The sequence below is a fragment of the Penaeus monodon genome, chromosome 19 (assembly GCF_015228065.2).
Source record: "Penaeus monodon isolate SGIC_2016 chromosome 19, NSTDA_Pmon_1, whole genome shotgun sequence".
NCBI classification, from domain to species: domain Eukaryota; kingdom Metazoa; phylum Arthropoda; class Malacostraca; order Decapoda; family Penaeidae; genus Penaeus; species Penaeus monodon.
Window position 1 is genome coordinate 34,803,002 of NC_051404.1, and position 328 is coordinate 34,803,329.

At 35.4% G+C, this 328-nt stretch overlaps 1 protein-coding gene across 1 annotated transcript in view; it reads left to right on the forward strand.

Moving 5' to 3' along the window:
* Positions 1-328, forward strand: part of LOC119585399 (adenylyl cyclase 78C-like) — a gene marked incomplete in the record, with an annotated part of 159,642 nt that overhangs the window by 39,589 nt on the left and 119,725 nt on the right.

Sequence of the window (328 nt, forward strand, 5' to 3'; positions counted from 1 at the left end):
ATCATGCAGCCGACTGAACGAAACAGCTGGACCCTCCTGATAGCGCTAAATCCCGAAGGAATTCCTGAGTTACTGACTGTTCTGAAGAATCTCTTTAATTGTTGCATTTCGTCGGTAATTTGATTAATTTGGCAATTAGCAATTGATTTAGCGATGAGACTTGATTAGCGGAGTGATTTCATTGTTATGGTAATATCTGTACTGCATTGCAAATTATTAATATGAATGTTTTTGATCAGAGTAGAGACAGTTACATGAAGTGTTGGGCTTTCATATTGATTTAATGAGAAATAAATGATTGTACGAACAGATAGAATAAAACGAGATA